Below are 23,515 nucleotides of genomic sequence, written 5' to 3' on the forward strand. Positions count from 1 at the left end.
ATAGGCTTTATTCTTCTCGATATTTAATTGGGGGAAATTTCTGCTTGTACTGCAGTTTGATAATTTAACAGTAGTGGGGGAGTTGAGTGAGGCAGTGGTGAGGTAGGACTGAGTGCGATCAGAGTACATGTGAAAATTAAAGCTATGATTTTGGATGATGTCGCCAAGTGGCAGCATGTTGATGAGAAATAGGAGAGGGGGGCCGGTGGGGGGAGTCAAGGATAGATCTTCCAGAAACAACGTGGGGGTGGGCAGAGAAACCATTCAAGTGATTCTTTGGCTATGATTAGATAAATGTGAGGTGAGTGTAGCACCAGCCAGCTAACAGCAGGTAAATTAGCTTGCACCTAGTAGTCCAATATGCCCACTCTTTGACAAGAAGTTCAGCGAGGGAGATAAAGAGAATGAACACATGAGGTGAGAGTAAGTTGTTACATTGTCTCAGCCAAATCCAAGGTACTAAGTGAGGGAAAAATGATTACAGCCAGTTTCAGCATTTTTGTCACAAAAGATAAAAAGTTAATTTCATTCAAACAAAAAACATTTTTAAATCTCTGTTTTGCTATAACCTTTAAACTCTCCCTCTTAAATCAGTGCGGTTTGTGTCCCAGGACACTAATTACCAGAACATTCATATTAATAATGAATTTAACTTTGAATTCCCTTGTGGACATAAGTGGAAATCCCATGAGCTTGATTTGTAAGCAACAGGTAGCTGAGGTGAAAGATTTAAATGCTCAGAACCACTGATGCACACCACTTTGAGGAATATGGCAAATACATAGAGGATGTATACAAAATAAATGTTCTGAATTGGCTTCATTGTTTAAACAGCGGCAATTGCAAAAATCATCAAATAAGGTTTTCTAATGTTTGCCATGTTGCTGTCAAGACTTGCATTAGCCATGAAATAGCTGTGTCACCAAATCCATTTGTGCAGCAGAAACTTGGAGAAATGTAATCCTCCAGGAACAGTGGGGTAGTCAAGCAGATGTTGGAAGCCAGAGCCAGAGGTTTATTGAAAATTGTGCCTCTGGCTGTGACTCACCTCTCTCCTCTGGAGGCAGCACATCTGAAACGGGAAAAGATTTTGGGCCTCATGACATTGCTAGCAAGTCTTGGGAGATGGGTGGAGGAAAATGCTGGAGGACCAGGTACAGGCTGGCAGCAGTTTCTTTCCCCAACCCTTTCACTGCTGTGTCCTCACACAATCCCTTCAAAAGAGCACCATTTAGTCTCGGAATAACGTTTAGTCCGAGAAGAACAGTTTTACACAAGTCCTCGGTGTGGTGTTGGGTGTTCTGACACACAGATGAGCCAACACGGTTGTATATGGTACAACGCTATTTTATTCAAATTTACTATGTACAGTTTTGTCTTGACACTCTGCACGTGGGGGTTCCCTGCTTGTGATGTTGTAACAGCTCTTCTCTGTTTCTTTGTCCCCAGACCTACTGAACACCAGGTGTCGTGCTCGTGCTTTTTATATGGTTGGTGTTCTTGTCTGTGATTGGTTGTGGTGTTGTGTGCTCTGATTTGCCTGTTGGTGTGTCCATCATGATGTGTGTGTTTGAATATCATGACATCCCCCCTTTTTACAAAGATATGTGCCTACGTGGTAATAAATATGATCGTGTCGTGAGTGCATCTAAGAGTGTGTGTGTGTCGTGTGCAGCATGTGCATATGACGGAACTATGTACATGGGGCGATGTCGGGTGCGTCACATGAACCAAGTTGTACCATAACATAACATAAATGCGAACGAGAGAAGAAAAAAAACTTGAACAGTTGTCCAGTCAGACGACATCTGGAACGATAAACAACAACAGGTTATCATGTAAAATTGTGCAACTTGTTAGACATATGAACGGTATTATAAGTCCAGTCTAATGGGCTTGCGACGAGTTCGGGTTGACCGTCAGGGTGGCACACCACTCATCGGCTGGATTGATGGCATTGACCTTGTTGACATCGATGACGGAAACGCGGAAGGCATCCTGGTCATCTGCATCACTTAACTGGAAGTCTTGATGCGTGGGCTGGACGGTCCTGACTTGTCTGCGAGATTGTCGAGGATGTGCCGGATCCATGGGTTGAGCCGAACGACAGTGGGCAGCGTAGTGGCCCATCTTGCCACATCTGAGGCACTGTCGGTTTTTTGCAGGACATTGCCCTTTTAAATGTAGAGCTCCACAATTGCCGCACGTCATGACGTCACGGCGTTCGTTGCGCCACTGCGCATGCGCAGTGCGATCTTGCGGTGGGCGCGCCTGCGCAGTGCGTCCCTCGTTGTGGCCGTTATTTTTGGCGCGCACCTGCGCGGGAGACCGCGAAAAGCGCGGGAAGCGGCCGCTGTCGTCCGGGCCGTGGGTCGGGAAGTAATCGACGGCCTGGATGCGTTCGACGTCGTGGGCGGCCTGGCTTGCCGATTCGACGGCTGGGGACCCCCTCCGTGCCAACTCGGACGCCTGAAATCGGGCAAAACGGCAGGTAGCATTTTCGTGGAGGACACAGGCTTCCACAGCAGACGCTAAGGTGAGGCTTTTTATTTTAAGAAGCTGCTGGCGTAGGCCACTAGAGGCAACGCCAAAAACAATCTGGTCCCTGATCATGGACTCTGTGGTGGTGCCGTAACCGCAGGACTGCGCTAGAATCCGGAGGTGCGTCAAGAAGGGTTGAAAAAGCTCCTCCTTACCTTGCAGGCGTTGCTGAAAGAGGTATCTTTCAAAACTTTCATTTACTTCAACTTGAAAGTGCTGGTCCAGTTTGAGGATGACCGTGTCATATTTGGATTGGTTTTCGCCTTCTTCGAACACCAGTGAGTTGAAGACGTCGACGGCGTGCTGACCTGCGTAGAAGAGGAGCATTGCAATCTTCGTTTCATCCGAGGCACTCTGTTTTTCGGTGGCACGGATGTACAGGTCAAATCGCTGCCTGAAGAGCTTCCAATTGGTACCTAGGTTCCCCGCGACTTGCAACGGCTGCGGTTTGTCGGTGCGGTCCATGTCCAGAATGGCAGGTTAGTAGGCAGGTATCGATCCACTCCTGTACCATGTGGTGTTGGGTGTTCTGACACACAGATGAGCCAACACGGTTGTATATGGTACAACGCTATTTTATTCAAACTTACTATGTACAGTTTTGTCTTGACACTCTGCACGTGGGGGTTCCCTGCTTGTGATGTTGTAACAGCTCTTCTCTGTTTCTTTGTCCCCAGACCTACTGAACACCAGGTGTCGTGCTCGTGCTTTTTATATGGTTGGTGTTCTTGTCTGTGATTGGTTGTGGTGTTGTGTGCTCTGATTTGCCTGTTGGTGTGTCCATCATGATGTGTGTGTTTGAATATCATGACACTCGGTATGACTGACCCACCAGAGATGGCGTACAGCCAGACTAGAATAGCTTTGGGGGTTCTCAACATGAACCTCGGGTGCCATGAAATGTCACAGAAACTTGAACAAGGAAACCCCTACCAATTACAACCTATCACTCTCTCTCAATTGATGAATCAGATTTTCTCCATGTTGAACACAAATTGAAAGATGGGTGGCAAGGTGGCACAGTGGTTAGCACTGCTGCCTCACAGTTCCAAGGAACGCGGGTTCAATTTCAGCCTCGGGTGACTTTCTGTGTGGAGTTTGTACTTCCTCCCCGTGTCTGCGTGGGTTTCCTCCGGGTGCTTCATTTTCCTCCCACAGTCCAAAGATGTGCAGTTAGGTGGATTGGCCATGCTAAATTTTCCTTAGTGCCCAAAAAGGTTGGGTGGGGGTACGGGTTATGGGAATAGGGTGGAGGTGTGGGATTAAGTTGGGTGCACTTTCCAAGGGCCGGTGCAGACTTGATGGGCCGAATGGCGGCCTCCTGCACTGTAAATTCTATGATTCCGAGGGGAACAAGGGCACAGAATGCACTCTGGGTGGGGGAACTACATTGCTCATCACCCAGAGTGGCTCAATTGTAGCTCTAATGACCGAACTGGCAGACCTCTGAAGGACACAACTGTAAGGTGCTTCACAGGGGCATCATCAAACCAAGCACCACATTGAGCCTCATATAGAAACATTAAATCAGAAGACCAAAAGCTTGATCGAAGACATAGGTTGAGAAAGATAAGGGGGAGAGGCTTATGGAGGGAATTCATAAGCTCGCAACATTGGCAACTGGGTTCTGGGGCTGGAAGGGATAATATAACTTCTGAGATCATGGAGGGATTTGAAAAGACGAACAAAAATTTTGCTTGACTGGGTTGCCAACCGTAAATCCGCAAGCACAGGAGTGAGAGGTGTGCATAAGGACGTGAGCAGCAGACCTTTCGATGTCCTCGAGTTTACAGAGGGTAAAACTGGGAGACTACACAGGAGTGCATTGAAATGGTTAAGTCCAGATATAACGACGGTTTCAGCAGATGAGCGGAGAAAGGGGGAAACTCGGGCAATGTTAAGGAGGTTGGAAAAGGTGATCTTAGTGACGGCAAGAATAGTGGTTGGAAGCCATCCATAGCGTGAAACAAAATACAAAGCTTGTAAACAGCCTTGGGCAGTTGCCAACGAGAATGGTGAAGTTTGTAGCTAGGGAATGGAATTTGGAGCAGGTCCAAAACCTTTGAAAACCGTACAGTTCTTTCAGCAATTGCATCCGTCTTCACACTGAGGACAGCCTCCATTGTGTTGTGTGGCACTACCGCCATGCTACATGGGATAGATTCAAAACTGAGCAGCCATGAGGTAGTCTGGGCAATCAGCAGTAACATAATCTGTATCCCCGTGGCCGGGCATATCTCTCATTCTGCCATTAACCATCAAGCTAAGGGACTAACCCTTCATTCAATGATGGTGGAGGAGAACATACCAGTTGCAGCACAAGGCATAATTTTAAAAATGAGATATCAACCTACTGATGCAACAACTGGACTGCATGCATGTTAAACTGCAGAAGCAGCATGTGAAAGACACAGCCCAGTCATCCCTCAAGCAATGGATCAGATCAAAGTTCATAAATGATGATGGACAATTTAAACAACAAACAGAAAAACTAAGGGGGTCACATGAGCACGTGCATCCTCACTGATGGCAGAGCTAGCACATCAGTGCAACAATCAAAGCAGAAACTGGAGGTTCTGAGTAAATGATCCATCTCGGCCTCTTTTTGTTTTCCTCCTCCTGCTGAGGCCCACAGCATCAGAGATGCCAGTTATCAGACAATTCAATTAGCCCCATGTGGTATCAGGAAAGGGTTGAGCGTATGGATACAGCAAAGGCTTTGGGCCCCAAAATGTAATAATAATAATAACCTTTTATTGTCACAAGTATGAAGTTACTGTGAAAAGCCCCTAGTCGCCACATTCCAGCACCTGTTCGGGTAAGCTGGTACGGGAATTGAACCCGCACTGCTGGCCTTGTTCTGCATCACAAACCAGCTGTCTCGCCCACTGAGGCTAAACCAGCTAAAATATCCCAGCTATAGAACAAAATATTTGTGCTCCAGAACTTGTTGCACCCCTCGCAAGCTGCTGCAATCCAGCTACAACACTGGCATCTGCCCATCATCATGGAAAATTGCCCAGCTATGTCCTGTCCACAAAATGTTGGATAAATTCAATCCACCCATGTACCACCCTATCAGCTACTCTCGGATATCTGAATAGTAATGGATGGTATGATTGAGAGCAGCACATTCCGAACAACAACCTGCTCACCAATACTCTGTTTAGGCTCCACGAAGAGCACTTGACTCCAGTTGAGGGACTACCCTGAACATCAAGACAACTTTTGTTTGAATGTGGAGCAGGTGAGTTTAAAGGTCCCATTGAAAGGAAGAAGATAAGTTTCTATGGCAAGTGAATGGAATGTGGCATTGGGGGTTTGCACATTGGTGAGTGGGGAAGGTGCCATACGGGGCTCAAAAATTGTTATTCTGAAATTAGAAGGCTTTTGTTTTCTTCTAACTCTTTCAGAGTTGGAGTTGGAGTAACTATGTGTGTAAAACTGGCAGAACCATCTGAAATTAGCAATTCTGATTGCTTTGTCAGATGGTTCCCAGCCCAGCGCAATTGTCCAGGGGAATTTTGCCCTTCTGGACAATTGCCAGGTAAACTCTTCCACGGGAACTTCCAGGGGGACCCCCCACCGAATCTTTGGAGAACCCTGCTAATGCGAGGCTAGGGAACCAGGAGGTTATGGCCCAATGTAGTGAGCTCTAAAGGGTGTGTGTAATTAGCTGTGCAATGTAAAACTCTTCTGAGTTAAGAATGTCCAAATTACCCAACAGCACGTCTTTCGGGACTTGTGGGAGGAAACTGGAGCACCCGGAGGAAACCCACGCAGACACGGAGAACGTGCAGACTCCGCACAGCGGAATTCGAACCTGGGACCCTGGTGCTGTGAAGCAACAGTGCTAACTACTGTGCTACCGTGCCACCCACTTCAGCTAAGTCCAGACTTTTGCTTGGCACATTGGTTCTGGACGGTCTCTGACTAATCAAGAGCCTAAAAAAGATGATGCACACATTAATACAGTGGAATGATATATTGTGTGATATTTACATGTGACAAAGTGTATTTTATGAAAACACCCACGCCAGCGAGGGCATGGGAGGTTTCTGCCCCTTATTTAAGAAGGCATATACTTTCATTGGAAGCAGTGCAGAGATGGTACACAAGGTCGATTCTTAGGTTGAAGGGATTGTCTTACGAGGAAGGGTTGAACAGTTTTGGCCTAAAGTCATTGGAGTTTGGATAATAATCTTTATTAGTGTCACCAGTAGGCATACATTATCACTGCAATGAAGTTACTGTGAAAATCCCCATGTCGCCTGTTCGGGTACACGGAGGGAGAATTCCGAATGTCCAATTCATCGAGCAAGCAAGTCTTTTGGGACTTGTGGGAGGAAACCGGAGCACCCGGCGGAAACCCACACAGACACGGGGCGAACGTGCAGACTCCGCAAAGACAGTGACCCAAGCCGGGAATCGAAACCGGTTCTCTGGCGCTGTGAAGCAACAGCGTTAAGCACTGTTCTACTGTGCCGCCCGAGAGGTCATCATATTGAAACATATGAGACTCTAAGGGGGTTTAACAGGGAAGATGCTGAGAGGATGTTTCCCCTTGTGGGAGAATCCAGAACTAGGGAGCCGCAGTTTAAAAATAAGGAGCCTCCCGTTTAAGACGATGAGAAGGAATTTCTTTCCTGAGAACCATCTCGAAAGTCAGTAGAGGCTGAATTTCTTTCTTGTTATTCTCTTACAGGCTAGGCCAGCATTTATTGCTGATCCCTAATTACCCTTGAAAAGTGGCGGTGAGCTGTCTCCTTGAACTGCTGTAGTTCTTGTGGTACAGGTGAACTCACAGTACTTTAGGCAGGGAGTTCCATGACTTTTAGCCAGCGACTGATGTGTTAGGCAGGTAGGTTCGATGTGGACTGCACCCGATGCAGGGAAGCTAGAAACAGACGTCTAACACTGGAGAAGATCCAACACTGTTTTATTCAACGATAGAACTGATATACATAAGAACATAAGAACTAGGAACCGGAGTAGGCCATCTGGCCCCTCGAGCCTGCTCCGCCATTTAATGAGATCATGGCTGATCTTTGTGGACTCAGCTCCACTCTCCGGCCCGTACACCATATCCCCGAATCCCTTTATTCTTTAGAAAGGTATCTATATTTTTATTAAAAACGTTTAAAGAAGGAGCCTCAACTGCTTCACTGGGCAAGGAATTCCAGAGATGCACAACCCTTTGGGTGAAGAAGTTCCTCCTACACTCCGTCCTAAATCTACCTCCCCTTATTTTGAGGCTATGCCCCCTAGTTCTGCTTTCCCCGACCAGTGGAAACAACATGCCCGCATCTATCCTATCTATTCCTTTCATAATTTTATATGTTTCAATAAGATCCCCCCGCATCCTTCTAAACTCCAATGAGTACAGTCCCAGTCTACTCAACCTCTCATCATAATCTAATCCCCTCAACTCTGGGATCAACCTAGTGAATCTCCTCTGCACTCCCTCCAGTGCCAATATGTCCTTTCTCAGGTAAGGAGACCAAAACTGAACACACTACTCCAGATGCGGCCTCACCAACACCCTATACAATTGCAGCATAACCTCCCTAGTCTTGAACTCCATCCCTCTAGCAATGAAAGACAAAACTCGATTAGCCTTCTTAATCACCTGTTGCACCTGCACACCAACTTTTTGCGACTCGTGCACCAGCACACCCAGGTCCCTCTGCACAGCGGCATGTTTTAACATCTTACCGTTTAAATAATAATCCATTCTGCTGTTATTCCTCCCAAAATGGATAGCCTCACACTTGGCAACATTGAATTCCATCTGCCAGACCCTAGCCCATTCACCTAACCTATCCAAATCCTTCTGCAGACTTCCGGTATCCTCTGCACTTTTTGCTTTACCACTCATCTTAGTGTTGTCTGCAAACTTTGACACATTGCACTTGGTCCCCAACTCCAAATCGTCTATGTAAATTGTGAACAACTGCGGGCCCAACACTGATCCTTGAGGGACCCCACTAGTTACAGGTTGCCAACCAGAGAAACACCCATTTATCCCCACTCTCTGCTTTCTGTTAGTTAACCAATCCTCTACCCATGCTACCACTTTACCCTCAATGCTATGCATCTTTAGTTTATGCAGCAACCTTTTGTGTGGCACCTTGACAAAAGCTTTCTGGAAATCCAGATATACCACATCCATTGGCTCCCCGTTATCTATTGCACTGGTAACGTCCTCAAAGAATTCTACCAAATTAGTCAGACACGACCTACCCTTTGTGAACCCATGCTGCGTCTGCCCAATGGGACAATTTCCCTCCAGGTGCCCCTCTATTTCCTCCTTAATGATAGATTCCAGCATTTTCTCTACAACCGAAGTTAAGCTTACCGGCCTATAATTACCCGCTTTCTGTTGACCTCCTTTTTTAAACAGTGGTGTCACGTTTGCTACTTTCCAATCCTCTGGGACCACCCCAGAGTCTAGTGAATTTTGATACATTATCACTAGTGCGTTTACAATTTCCCTAGCCATCTCTTTTAACACTCTGGGATGCATCCCATCAGGGCCAGGAGACTTGTCTACCTTTAGCCCCATTAGCTTGCCCAATACTGCCTCCTTAGTGATTACAATCATCTCAAGGTCCTCATCTATCATATCTTTATTTCCATCAGTCACTGGCATGTTATTTGTGTCCTCCACTGTGAAGACTGACCCACAAGGCCTGTTCAGCTCCTCAGCCATTTCCCCGTCTCCTATTATTAAATCTCCCTTCTCATCTTCCAAAGGACCAATATTTACCTTAGCCACTCTTTTTTGTCTTATATATTTGTAGAAGCTTTTACTATCTGCTTTTATGTTCTAAGCCAGTTTACTTTCATAGTCCTCTTATTTATCGCTTTTTTAGTAGCTTTCTGTTGTCCCCTAAAGACTTCCCAGTCCTCTAGTCTCCCACTCATTTTTGCCACTCTGTATGTTTTTTCCTTCAATTTGATACTCTCCCTCACCTCCTTAGATATCCACGGTCGATTTTTCCCCTTTCTACCGTCTTTCTTTTTTGTCGGTATGAACCTTTCCTGAACACTGAAAGATCGCTTGGAAGGTTCTCCACTGTTCCTCAACTGCTTCACCATGAAGTTTTTGCTCCCAGTCTACCTTAGCTAGTTCTTCTCTCATCCCATTGTAATCGCCTTTGTTTAAGCACAAAACACTAGTGCTTGATTTTACCTTGTCATCCTCCAACTGTATTTTAAATTCCACCATATTGTGGTCGCTGCTTCCAAGAGGATCCCGAACTATGAGATCATTAATCAATCCTGCCTCATTACACAGGACCAGATCTAGGAAGAAGTTGACCATCCCGAGGAAGCGGAGGACCGCCTTCTTGTCCTCCGGGGTCTTCATGGCGTTGATCGCCGAGACCTTGTGGGCATCTGGCCGCACGCCCTGCTGCGAGATGTGGTCACCCAGGAACTTGATATCCGATTGACCAAATGAGCACTTGGTCCTGTTGAGCTGGAGACCATGTTCATGAATTCTCTGGAATACCTTCTTGAGGCGAGCGATGTGTTCCTGGGACGTTGTAGACCAGATAATTACGTCGTCAACGTATACTCGCACCCCCTCGATGCCCTCCATCATCTGCTCCATGATGCGGTGAAATACTTCGGAGGGAGATATGATCCCAAAAGGCTTCCGGATGTAGCAGTAGCGACCGAACGGGGTGTTGAACGTGCACAGCTTGCGACGGGACGCGTCCAGCTGTATTTGCCAAAAACCCTTGGAGGCGTCCAGCTTAGTAAAGAATTTAGCATTAGCCATTTCACTGGTCAACTCTTCACGTTTTGGTATCGGGTAATGCTCCCACATGATGTTGATCCTTAGGGTCAATGCAAATGCGAAGCTCCCCTGACGGCTTCTTAACGCAGACCATGGAGCTGACCCAGTCTGTTGGCTCTGTGACCTTCGATATGATGCCCTGGTCGCGGAGGTCCTGTAATTGCTTCTTCAGACGACCCTTGAGAGGTGCCGGCACCCGGTGTGGTGCATGAATTACAGGGGTGGCATTCGGCTTGAGCAGGATTTTATATCGGTATGGGAGCGTGCCCATTCCATCGAATACGCTGTGGTACTGTGTGATAATGTCAACTATGTCGGCTTGCAAGTTTACATCAGGCGAGGCCATCGCCGGTGATGATGACATGGTGTGGACTCGCTGAACCAGGTTCAGGAGCTTGCAGGCTCAAGCACCAAGCAGGGACGCTCTGTCAGGCCCGGCGATTTCAAACCGCAGTGGTGCCTTGATCGCCTTGTTGGATATCCCTAATTGACAGGAACCACTGGCAGCTATGGCATTGCCATTGTAGTCAAGGAGCTGGCAGGCCGGTGGAAGAATGCTTGTTCTGGCGCGGATGGTGTCGAGGTTGGATTTTGAGATGAGGTACGCTGATGCGCCGGTGTCCAGTTTAAATCGGATGCGAGCCTTGTTAACTGTGAGGACAGCACACCACTTGTCATCGGGATCCACACGGAGGTCGTCAGGATCCACACTGAGGATCGAGAGGCGTTTCGCCGTTGTGGTGGAAAGCAGTGCATGTGTAGTTATGATGCCCACCCGGTATGGGGACTTGAGGCACTCAGCATCATGGTCTGTTGGGCTGTCGGGATCGGAATCTGGCATGCCTTGTATTGAGCGGACACTTCTGCGCAGCAGCTGGGATCGCTGGCTGCTGAGCGGTTGAGCGGATCTGCAAAGGGTTGCGTAGTGGGCAAGCTTGCCACACTAGACACCGGCGTCCTTTTGCCGGACATTGCCGCTTTAAATGGGCGGGGCCACAATTTGGACATGTCATGACGCCGACGTCAGCGCATTCCGTGCACCATCGCGCATGTGGAGTGCGGTCGGTCGACGTACGCACCTGCGCACTCTGATCAGTATCACTCTGGTACCATGTTGTGTTAGGCAGGTAGGTTCAATGTGGACTGCACTCGATGCAGGGAAGCTAGAAACAGACGTTTAACACTGGAGAAGATCCAACACTGTTTTATTCAACGATAGAACTGATATACATATTCAGCTGTGGGGCGGCACTATACTGAACTGACTGGAGACCTTATAGTAGCCTGACCAGACTTATTAGCTACTGCATGGTGTTTGCACTTGCTAGCTCTTGCACTCTGACTGTCTCAGTGGCTGGGTCCCGAGAGAGCAGGAAACCTAGTGTCCTCTGGCTTTATAGTGGTAGTGTCCTGTGTGGTGATTGGCTGCACTGTTGTGTGCTTACTGGTCATCCTGTGTGTCAATCATTGCCTGTCTGCAACTCATTATATACATGAGTGGATATTATGACAGCGACAACTGGGTCAGGATGGTGAGTGGCTTGAAGGGGAACTTCCAGGTGGTGGTGTTCTTATGCATATGCTATCCCTTGACCTCCTAGATGGTCCCTTGTCCTCCTTGCAGTGCATCCTGCAGATGAAAACACTGCTGCTGTGCATTGGTGGTGGAGGGAGTGAATGTTTGTAGAATGGGTGCCAATCAATTAGACTGCTTTGGCCTGGATGCTGTCATGTTTCTTGCGTGTTGTTGGACCTGCAGTCATCCAGGCAAGTGTAAAGTATCCCTTCCCACTCCTGACCTGTGCCTTGTAGATTGTGGACAGGCTGTGTGACTCAGGAGGTGAGTTACTCGCCACAGGATTCCCAGCCTGCCTAGCCACAGCATTTACATGGCTTGTCGAGTTCAGTTTCTGCTCCTATTTCCTGTGTTTGTATATTCTTATTAGATGCCAATGAACATTCAGAGTCAGTTGGATATGTACAGGTACTCTCTCTTAGGACTGGCATGGTCATGGCAGGCTGAATGTCTCCTGTGCTGCAACTATTCTATGATTCCAGTCAAGCTCAAATTTCAAAGGGTAACTTTTTGCAACCTGATATTTTGAATGAACGGTGCAATTTTTATTATTCATACATGAATAATCATAATATTTTTGAATTATTGGCTTTATTACCATGAAGGGTAGGCACTGGTGTAATGGTATTGTCACTGGACTAGTAATCCAACGATCCAGGGTAATGCTCTGGGGACCTGGGCTCGAATCCCACCACGGCAGATGGTGAAATTTGAATTCAATTAAAATCTGGAATTAAAAGTCTAAGGATAACCATGCAACCATTGTAGATTGTTGTAAAAACCTATCTAGTTCACTAATACTGTTTAGGGAACAAAATCTGCCATCCTTGCCTAGTCTGGCCTGCATGTGACTTCAGATCCCCAGCACTGTGGTTGACTCTTAAATGTCCCCTCAAGGGCAATTCGGGATGGGTAAAAAAAACTCTGGGCCAGTCAGCAACGCCCACATCCCACGAAAGAATGAAAAAAATTATGAGCTGCTTGAACTTGCCAATTTGGGCATGAAGCGATTTTACTTGCGAAACTTTGGCTTTGCAAACAGAATGCTGGTGTCCTTTCTTTGACAATGTTCATCTGTTTCTATTGTTGCTGCTCTTCAAATTTCCTGCTTTGGATCGCACTGTGAGCTATGGGCTGTGCTACACTTACCTAACTGGTCACTTACTGCTTTGCTGTCAGGGCTAATCTTGCTCGAAAGCTCATAGAGCATAAGGCTGTATTAGATCAGCTGCAGAATGTCTTATCTTATTTATTCAGTTACTGCAAATATGTATATAATTAAACTCCATGGCGACTTTTTATTTTGAGAGAGATTATAATGTTGTTATAGTGTAGTAATTGTGAGCTCTTCCTGCTTGCAAAGCATGCAACGGGGCAGTGTAATCTAGGCCGCTTTACTGGCCTACAGGGATTACATGTAAATGGAGTTCTTGTTTGAGATTATGTATTCCAAATGCCATTATGAAAACAATAACATTAAATTTTATTCGGAAAATGTTGTTTCTTCTTTTCCGTTTTAAGCACGGGAGTTCTGAATCAATGGATTTACAGTGCGGAAGGAGCCCATTCGGCCCATCGCGTCTTCACTGGCCCCTGGAAAGAGCACCCTAATTAAGCCCACACCTCCACCCTATCCCAGTAACCCCACCTAACCATTTTGGACATTAGAATGGCCAATCTACCTAACCTGCACATCTTTGGACTGTGGGAGGAAACCGGAGCAACCGGAGAAAACCCACACAGACAATGGGAGAACGTGTAGACTCCGCACAGACTTAACCCAAGCCGGGAATCGAACCTTGGGATCCTGGCGCTGTGAAGCAACAGTGCTAACCACTGTGCTACCGTGTCGCAGTACATAACTTTTTTTAAAAAGTATTTTTATTAAGGTTTTGCAGAATTTTTCATAATAAAACAGTAGTAACAATAATAACAACAAACTAGAGTGAACATTAACATAGTGCAAAAAGAGAATATACAATAACAATTAAATAGACATTACCCCACGCGACTCGGTCTTCCCACACATGAAGCACCCCCCCCCCCCAACACGGATTGCTGCTGACATTTTAATTTTCCCTGAGAAAGTCGACAAACTGCTGCCACCTCGGAGAGAACCCTAGCGTAGACCCTCTTAAGGCAAACTTTATTTTCTCGAAGCTGAGAAACCCAGCCATGTCGTTAACCCAAGTCTCTGCACTCGGGGGCTTCGAGTCCCTCCACATTAATAAAATCTGTCTCCGGGCTACTATGAAATGAAAATGAAAATCGCTTATTGTCACAAGTAGGCTTCAAATGAAGTTACTGTGAAAAGCCCCTAGTCGCCACATTCCGGCGCCTGTTCGGGGAGGCTGTTACGGGAATTGAACCGTGCTGCTGGCCTGCCTTGGTCTGCTTTCAAAGTCAGTGATTTAGCCCTGTGCTAAACAGCTCCTGAGGCAAAGGGAGGCTAGGGAGGCAAAGGCCATGACGTTGGCCTCTTTCGCCCCCTGAACTCCCGGGTCTTCTGACACTCCAAAGATCGCTATCTCTGGACTTGGCACCACCCGAGTGTTAAGCACCTTGGACATTGCCCTCACGAACCCTTGCCAGAACTCTCTAAGCTACGGGCATGCCCAAGACATGTGGACATGGTTTGCATGGCTGCCCTTGCACCTCATACAACTGTCTTCTACCCCAAAAAACTTGCTCATTCTCGCGCCATCATATGTGCCCGGTGGACCACCTTAAATTGAATTAGACTGAGCCTGGCACATGATGAGGAGGAATTAACCCTGCCCAGGACCTCTGCCCACAGACCCGCTTCCAACTCCTCACCGAGCTCCTCCTCCCACTTGCCCTTGAGCTCCTCCACTAGGGTTTCCTCCGCCTCCTGTAGTTCCTGGTAGATATCCGACACCTTCCCCTCCCCCACCCAGGTACCGGAGACCACCCTGTCCTGTATCCTCAGTGGCGGCAGCGTCGGAAAGGCCACTACCTGTTTTTTCAGGAAGGCTCGTACTTGCAGATATTTAAAGCTGTTTCCTGGTGGCAGATTACATTTGTCCTCTAGCGCCTTCAAACTGGGAAAACTTCCGTCTATGAACAGATCTCCCATCCTTCTGATGCCTGCCCTCTGCCAGCTCTGGAACCCACCATCCATCCTACCCGGGGCAAACCTGTGGTTGTTACATATCGGGGTCCAGACCGACGCTCCCTTTACCTTCTTGTACGTCCTCCACTCCCCAGATCCGCAGTATCGCCACCACCACTGGACTTGTGGAGTGACGGGTCGGCGAGAAAGGCAAAGGAGCTGTTATCAAAGCTCCCAAACTAGTACCTTTACATGACGCCGCCTTCAGCTGCTCCCACGCGACCGCCGCGCGCCCCCCCCCCCCATCGGCCACTTCCTAATCATAGCTATATTGGCCGCCCAGTAGTAGCTGCGAAAGTTCGGCAGCGCCAACCCCCCTCCGACTACGCTCCCAACAGCGATCTCCTACTCACCCGCTTAAAAAAGGCCTTAGGGATGAAGATGGGGAGGCACTGAAAGACAAACAAAAATCTGGGGAGGACAGTCAATTTCACGGTCTGAACCCTCCCTGTCAGTGACAGCGGGAGCATGTCCCACCTTTTAAAGTCCCCTTCCATTTGCTCCACCAACCGGGTCAGGTTGAGCCTGTGCAGGGCATCCCATTTCCTGGCCACCTGAATACCCAGGTAACGAAAACTTTTCTCTGCCATCCTGAGCGGCAGCTCTTTCAGTCTCTCCTCCTGCCCCTTCCCTTGGCCTGGATCACAAACAACTCGCTCTTTCCCATATTCAGTTTGTACCCAGAAAAACTACCAAAATCCCTCAGGATCCGCAGAACCCCCCCCATCCCCTCCACAGGGTCCGAAATGTACAGGAGCAAATCATCCACGTATAGCGAGACCCGATATTCCCCCCCCCACCCCGAACCAGTCCCCGCCAGTTCCTCGAGGCTCTCAGCGCCATAGCTAGCGGTTCTATAGCTAGGGCAAATAATAATGGGGAGAGGGGACATCCCTGCCTCGTTCCCCGGTGAAGCTCGAAGTACCCCTACCTCAGCCGGTTTGTACATACACTTGCTACAGGCGCCAGGTACAGCAATTTCACCCCGCCAATAAAGCCCTCACCAAACCCGAACCTCCCCAGCGTTTCCCACGGGTACTCCCACTCCACCCGGTCACAGGCTTTCTCTGCGTCCATCGCTGTTACCACCTCCGCCTCCCCTCCCTCTGATTGCATCATAATAATATTCAAAAGTCTCCGGACATTGGTATTGAGTTGTCTGCCTTTAACAAACCTAGTCTGGTCTTCCTCTCTCACCCTTGGGACGCAATCCTCCATTCTTGTGGCCAGAATCTTAGCTAGCAATTTGGCATCCACGTTTAAAAGCGAAATTGGCCTGTATGACCCGCAATGTTCCGGGTCCTTCCCTCATTTAAGAATGAGTGAGATCTAGGCCTGTGACATTGTTGGGGGGAGGGTTCCTTTCTCTCTAGCCTCATTGAAGGTCCTCATCAGGAGTGGGCTCTATTTCCGAAAATTTCTTATAGAATTCTACCTGGTAACCGTCCGGCCCCGGGGCTTTACCCGATTGCATGCACTCTATACCCTTGACAATCTCCTCCAATTCAATCGGGGCCCGCAGCCCCTCCACCAGGTCCTTTTCCACCTTTGGAAACCTCAACTGGTCCAAAGAATGCCTCATCCCTTCCGCTCCCGTCGGGGGATCCGACTCGTATAGTTTACTATAGAACTCCTTAAAGACTCCGTTCACTCCCCCTGGATCCAAGACCATGTTACCCTCCTTATTCTTTACTCCCCCGATTTCCCTGGCCGCCTCCCTCTTTCGCAGTTGGTGTGCCAGCATTCTATTCGCTTTCTCCCCGTACACATAGACTGCCCCCTTTGCCTTCCTCAGCTGTGCTACCGCTTTCCCTGTGGTCAGCAGTTCAAACTCCGCCTGCAGACTCCTCCGCTCCCTCAGTAGCCCTGCCTCGGTGGCCTCCGCGTATCTCCTGTCCACTTGGAGTATCTCCTCCACCAGTCTCTTCCTCTCCGCTCTTTCTCTCTTTTCCCTATGGGATCGAATTGAGATGAGCTCCCCTCTGACAACTGCCTTCAGAGCCTCCCAGACCATTGCCGCTGCTACCTCACCCGTATCGTTTGTTTCCAGGTAATCCTGGATGTTCCTGCTAATCCGCCCGCAAACCTCTTCGTCCGCCAGCAGCCCCACATCCAGTCTCCAGAGTGGGCGCTGCCCTCTCTCCTCACTAAGCCGCAGGTCCACCCAGTGCGGGGCATGGTCCGAGACTGTGATTGCTAAGTATTCTGTTCCCGCCACCTTTGGGATTAACGCCCTGCTCAAGACAAAGAAGTCTATGCGGGAATAAATCTTATGAATATGGGAGAAAAAAGAGAACGCCTTCGCTCTCGGCCGCGTGAACCTCCAGGGATCCTGTCAGCAAAGCAGCACCCCCGACCCCCGGCCCCCCCAACAGCCCCACGTCCCAAACCCCCCACCAAGCACCAGCTGAGCACTTGTTCACCCCCCACGACACTCCCGAAAGTCTGCTGACCCCGGCGGCTCCCGCCCCTGGCGCCGATCAGACTGTCGCCTCATTGTCTGGACCCCTCTCCCCACATGAATAAACCAATTAAACTACCTCTCCAGCCCCAGTGAGTAAATAGTAATACGAAACGAAAAATAAACAAAAGACACTAACATTGCCCCGTGAGGAGACACTTATTGAACCAAGGCTCCAACTTCCTGAAAAATCGCACTAAGTACAGGGCCCCCTCCCCCTCCATATCTCAACTTTGCCGAAAACACTGCACCCTCCAGCCACCACCACAGCCCTTACACGTACCCAACATTGTATACCATCTTATATTAGAAACGGTACCGTGTTACCCAGCCCCACCGCCGCATTCTACCAAAGCTTAACTGTCCTTTAATTCGAGTCCAGCTTTTCTTGTTTGACGAATGACCACGCTTCGTCCGGTGTCTCAAAATAGTGATGCCGTTCCTTGTACGTGACCCATAGCCTCGCTGGGTGCAGCATCCCAAATTTCACCCCATTGCTGAAGAGGGTCGCCTTCACCCAGTTGAATCCAACTCTTGGCCAGCTCCACACCCAGGTCCTGGTAGTTGCGTATCACGCTGTTCTCCCACCTGCTCTTCCGTTCTTTTTTTGCCCACCGCAAGACATGTTCCTTGTCCGAGAAGCGATGAAATCTCACCACCATGGCCCTCGGCGGTTCATTCGCCTTGGGCTTCCTTGCGAGGGCTCTGTGCGCCCGTCCAGCTCCAGGGGTTGAGGGATTACCCCAGTCCCAATCAGCGTCTCCAGCATCTTGGACACAAATGCTCCTGCATCCGACCCCTCCACACCTTCGGGGAGGCCCACAGTGCTCAAGTTCTGTCTCCTGAACCTGTTTTCTAGGTCCTTCAGCCTCTCCTGACACTTCTTGTGGAGGTCATCCTGCGCCTCCACCTTAAGGGTCAATACGACCAACTCGTCCTCATGGTCGGATAGCTTTTTCTCCATCTCCTTAATCGCTTTCCCTTGTGTCGCCTGAGTTGCGATCATTTGGTCTATTGATGCCTTCATCCGGGCCAGCATGTCCTTTTTAAGATCAGCAAAGCAGCCCCTGAGGAACTCCTGTTGCTCCTGTGAATACCGCGCCCATGCACCCTGGTCTATACCGGCCGCCATGCCGTGCCTCGGCGCCCCCTCCGCACGCTTCTGTCTGTTGAGACTTAAACGCTTCACCCGGCCACTCCTGGTCCAGATACCCATACAACAGAGAGGGAATCCTTTTGGCAGTATTCGCTTCACCAATTTGCTCCAAAAGGTCCGTGAAAACTCCTGAGAAAAGGTCCGAGTGTCCGTTCCAGATGGGAGATGCCGAATGCGCGACCTACTCCTCCATGCCGCCACCTGAAGTCTCGTCACCGCTTCTTCAGTGGCCTTTGTGAGATCTTTTCGCAGTTGCTCTGCTGCTGGAATTCAGCTTTAATAAAGGCCACCAAGTCAGTTTGAAGCCTTTGTGCTTGCCCTTCCCCCGCCTGCATGCTTGAAGAGGCTTTTGTCTTTGCTGCCGCACCAGCCAAATCCCTCACTGTTTCTGCCGGGTCTGGTAACCAAGAGACATACCATTCCTGGGGGAAAGTACTCCTCCAATATTCACCTACATCTTTTCATCAAAATTCCACCCCGTATTGATTAAAAAGAGCCGTTTTCTGTAACCTTGGGCAGGAGCTGCGTTGTATGTGACCACTTACTCCATTGTCCACACCGGAAGTCACCGCAGTACATAACTAATGCAAGGATGACCAGCAGGGTTATTCGTTAGATAGAGCTGCCTACACATCAACATTTTATAGGTTTTCGTAAATACAAATTGATGCTCGTGTTAAATGGAAAATGCTGGTGATCTCATCAGTGAGAGCAGTGAGGAGTTTCTGCTGTGCTGGTGGGGAGATGGACTGAACGGGATTTTGATAAATTAATAAATGCTTCAGTAAGTCTGTCATTTAAACTGTGCGCCTTCATTACTAACGTGCTATTTCCTAATAATGTACAGTTTGAATCTCTCTGGTCTGTCATTGCTTTGTTCCTAGCATTATGATTGCCCTAGCTGAAAGTTGAACTATATGTTTTCAGTGAGCACGATCAATGTGTGTAATTTATTTTTGTCTTTGTCAATGTTTCCTGAATGTTTGACCATATCATCTTCGTCCATTTTCTGGCTTCTGTTGTCCAGATCTGTGGCACTGCTCTTGGAGTTCTTCCACTTGTACCTATGAGAACACATCCATTGCTTCTCTTTGCTATCCTCAACCTTCAACTTTGGAGTTCAGGGATCTATTCCCTGGCCCCACGTCAAACCCCCACCACCAGCTCTCCATCAGCCTGATCTACATGCTGCATCTGAATAGCATCATCTGCAGGCAGTTGACCTGCTTTCATATCCATGCTGGACTTCCAGCTGTACATCTTTATCACTGTGTTTGATCCTGTGACTACCTTCAGAAGATCCAAAACTCCACTTCCTTACTAGTGACTCCAGCTTTCAACAGCTGAGCTAGACAGAGATAACATTACAGCTATGATCAACTTTGCCTATTTCTGCCTTTGCAATATTATCTGTCGCGGCACCCAGTTTAGATCAAACATTGCTCCTTCCAAGCCTTCATATTCTACAAGCTTTCCAACTGGCCCAAGGTCAACCACTTGTGTCAAACCTTTGCTAACACCTTCTCTAAACCCATTCTCTTGCACATCTACGTTTGAAATCCTTCCTTAAACCAACTTTGTTGACCAAGCGTTCAACTCTCTCCTTCCATAGCTTGGTATCTGTTCTTCCTGTTGATTTTGTTTTCTCTCTGCTTCTCTCTCAAGATGCTTTGGGGGTATTTTCGATATTAACGGTTCTTTATTTGTGCAAGTTGTGTTTTTCATTTATAGAGAAAAATGAACGCCTTTTTTATTCCATTTTATTTTTCACTTGACTCGTATTAATACCATGAAAGATAATCTTAAATGAACTTGCACAAAAATCTTAGGGAGGCAATCAGAGATTTGGGGAGAATATGTGTCAGTAGTCCCAAAACATACCTTCATGTCCAGTTCTTTGTAAATCACACTTTTCTTTGTAAATCAAAGGTTGTTTTTCCCCAGCCTGCATTTGATTGATGCTTTTCCGGTCAGTTATGCGAGAAACTGCGTGTACTATCTCCCCCCATTTTCAGTGAGATTTATGTGATTTACAATAGAATGGAATATATACTGATCCATAGAGGAAGAGATTAGGAGGATGATCCATTAAACTAAACTCCGGTGGATGTAAGCGATCCCACTCAATATTCATGAGAATAGCAGCTCATCTATACTGAAAGATCTCAAAGTCCTCACCCTATTGCAGCAACCAATTGATTTTAAGTGAATCTAGAATTGTTGCTTTGTGTTCCATTGAGGAGTCCATCCAGTGTAGTGATCACTCTGTTACTTGACGTCCTGAATTTGTCTTTTTACTAGTTTGAATTTGCGTTCTCTCGTGATTTTTCTGGATTGACCATTTCTGTGGTGTTTAGTATTCCGTACATCTCTGTAGGATCACCTCTCAGAAGCTTCCTTCCCAGTTTTTCCTCACAAATTTGCTTGTGGGGTAAGTGTTAACAATCTGTGCAGGCAAGGTGGGGTTAGGGTTAAGAGGTATGGGGTGGGGAGGTGGATAGGGTCGTATTTTGATTGTCTGGAGTGTTGTGGATTTGGGCCAGAACCCTATTTAAGGGGAGGGGGATGGATTGGGGAGGTAGTACCCACACCTCCGAAGACAAAGAAGGTTCTGGACCTACAGCAGAGCCATGAGTACATAATCTGGGTAGGCATTCAATGCAATATTGAGGGGATGAGATGTTAAACTAAATTCTTTTGGTTTGAGCATTAAAGATCCCATGCTGCTATTTGAAGTAGAGCTGGAGTTTTTGTATCCTGGCAAATATTTACCTTCCAACCACGGCCACTGAAACAGATTACCCGGTCATGTATCTCATTAGTGCTAGAGGGTGCAATTGGCTGCCTAAATTCCCTCCATTGCAATTTCCTCCTAAATTACTTTGAAAAACCTGCTTCTGATACCACAGATACCAAAAGCAATATTTCTGGAAAACTAAATAGCCTCCTTTTCTAGCTCAAATCAAATAAATACAAAATGTCCACATTGGAAACATTAACTACTTCTTTCGCTCCACAATTGGTGACTGACCTGTGAGTTCTGCCCAAATGTTATTGTTTGTTTTGTGCAACTTTATGATAAATGTAGAGAGTTGGTTCAGAGATGCTTTTCATCAGGAAACAATCAATAGTTCATGCATAAATCCAATTAAGAACCGTATACGTAACTTGCCATCAATACAATTGACTGCTTTCCACTGATACAACAGGAAACGTACGACTCTAGTGAGAGATAAATGATTCACAAGGACCAGCCAAGGAGATTTCCTGGTTTATTGGCTAAGTGTTGTTGCCATTGAGCAAACAGGTTCTTCATCTCACAACGAGTCCTTGCTAGTTGAATCATTGACACTACCTACTGGCACTTTAACTCAGACACCATTTAAATGTAAGGAAGTCGGCAACTATTATAATGTCACAGCATGTATACTTAGATTAATTTATGAAAAATTAAGTCAGACATACAAAATTTTAAAATGTTATAGTGCTTTTCTCCCTCTGCAAGAGGTTGCTGGGACCTTTTTGGTGAATTACATTGCTGTATCTATCTAGGATGGGATGAGGGGAGTCAAAGGTGGTTGTGATTTCTGTAACTAGAGAATATTTTGGTGCTTTTATGTTTCTGAATACTCAGATGGAGAGCTATGTCCAACTATATTGAATACCCTACATTCTCAGTGGAGTGTTTTGTAATATCACCGGAGTGCAAGTTGGAAAATTTTGTTTCATAATGAGAAGATGAGGTATGCTTCAACCTAATTACACTTAAGAAAGTGGTAGATGTGAAATCTAATCCAGAGATTGCGAAGTGCTGCATCTTGACATGAAGAATGAGGAGAGGCAATGGGAACGAAGTGATACAATTTTAAAAGGGGTGTTCAGGAATGGGACAAGTTGAGAAATCCTGTTTTAAAAGCATATTGAATCCTTGGCTTTCTTAATAGAGGAATAGCGTACAAAAACTACAAAGTTATGGTAAAGCTTTAAAAAAAACATTGGTTTGGAGAATAGTGTTCTGTTCTGGGCACACATTTTACGCAGAATATCAAGGCCTTAGACATTGTGTAGAAGTGATTTACTAGAATGGCAGCAGAGATGAGGAATTTAAGTTATTGAAGACTGGGATTGTTCTGCTCAGCAGAGAAGGTTAAGGGAAGATTTGATGGAGGTCTTCAAAATCCTAATTTTGATAGTGTAAGTAAAGAAAAACCTTCCAGTGGCCAAAATGGTAATAATCAGTGGGCCACAAGAACCGGAGATGACACGAGATAACATTTTTTAATGTAGTGAATCGTTATGGTTGGGAATGCACTGCCTGAAAGAGTGATGAAAATAGATTTATTGGTAACATTCAAAAGAGAATTGGATAAATGTTGAAGGAGAAACAATTATAGGACAATTGTACAAGAGCCGGGCATTGAGACTAATTGGATACCAAAGAGCTAGCATAGGGATGATGGGCTAAATGGTCTCCATTAGTATTGCAAGACCGATATTTTTTTAATCGTGTTATTCTACAAAGCGGACTTGTGTGTGTGTGTCCAGTGTGACAGTGTCACGGTTTAGGAAATCAAAGGGGCCTTGGTATGAAAAGCATCAAGTAAATATGGCCAAGCTGAATTTCATTAAATAAATAAGCCGTGGGTAGAAATTTGCATTGGGAGATGAAGAAGGTTTGTTGTGTTTAGTTGTTGAATTTTAATGGGGAGTAAAAAGGAGAACATGAATGTAGAAACTTAGAAAATATCATGAATAAATAAGGCACGGTTATTCAATTTTATTTGACCCGAAAGTGGAAGTAATAAGGAGAACATGAAAGAATTTTTATTTGGAAAGGTAAG

At 46.9% G+C, this 23,515-nt stretch overlaps 1 protein-coding gene across 1 annotated transcript in view; it reads left to right on the plus strand.

The window, feature by feature from the left end:
* msh3 (mutS homolog 3 (E. coli)) overlaps positions 1–23,515 on the plus strand; it is a 447,577-nt gene that overhangs the window by 190,751 nt on the left and 233,311 nt on the right. The gene's annotated exons all lie outside the window — the stretch shown is intronic.

The sequence above is a fragment of the Scyliorhinus torazame genome, chromosome 9, assembly GCF_047496885.1.
Source record: "Scyliorhinus torazame isolate Kashiwa2021f chromosome 9, sScyTor2.1, whole genome shotgun sequence".
NCBI classification, from domain to species: Eukaryota; Metazoa; Chordata; class Chondrichthyes; order Carcharhiniformes; family Scyliorhinidae; genus Scyliorhinus; species Scyliorhinus torazame.